This window comes from Triticum dicoccoides, chromosome 2B, assembly GCF_002162155.2.
Source record: "Triticum dicoccoides isolate Atlit2015 ecotype Zavitan chromosome 2B, WEW_v2.0, whole genome shotgun sequence".
Classification (NCBI taxonomy): Eukaryota; Viridiplantae; Streptophyta; class Magnoliopsida; order Poales; family Poaceae; genus Triticum; species Triticum dicoccoides.
The window spans coordinates 587593443-587594119 of NC_041383.1; the positions used below are offsets into that span (position 1 = coordinate 587593443).

At 43.0% G+C, this 677-nt stretch overlaps 1 pseudogene; it reads left to right on the top strand.

Annotated features, from left to right (window-relative positions):
- LOC119361030 overlaps window positions 1–677 on the top strand; it is a 27910-nt pseudogene extending 27233 nt beyond the window's left edge.

Genomic DNA, 677 nt, shown 5'->3' on the forward strand with positions numbered 1-677 from the left:
ATATATATATATATATATATATATATATATATATATATATATATATATATATATATATATATATGATCATACCTAGATATACTCATAACTATGCTCAATTCTGTCAATTGCTCAACAGTAATTTGTTCACCCACCGTAGAATACTTATGCTTTTGAGAGAAGCCACTAGTAAAACCTATGGCCCCCGGGTCTATTCTCATCATATCAATCTCCATCACCTTATTATTTGCTTTGTTTTTACTTTGTCTTTTACTTTTCACTTTGCATCTCTATATCAAAAATACCAAAAATATTATTTATCATCTCTATCAGATCTCACCCTCGTAAGTGACCTGAAGAGATTGACAACCCCTAATCGCGTTGGTTGCAAGTAGCTATCGTTTTGTGTAGGTACGAGAGACTTGTGCGTGGTCTCCTGCTGGATTGATACCTTGGTTCTCAAAAACTGAGGGAAATACTTACGCTACTTTGCTGCATCATCCTCTCCTCTTCGGGAAAATCCAACACAGTGCTCAAGAGGTAGCAGCAGCGCGCAGGGGGTCTTGCAATGCCTGGGCGACCTCGCTGCCACCGACTGCACGACGTGCCTGGCGCAGGCCGTCGAGCAACTCAAGGCCGCCTGCGGCACGACGCTCGCCGCCGACGTCCACCTGGCGCAGTGCCACGTCTGGTACTGA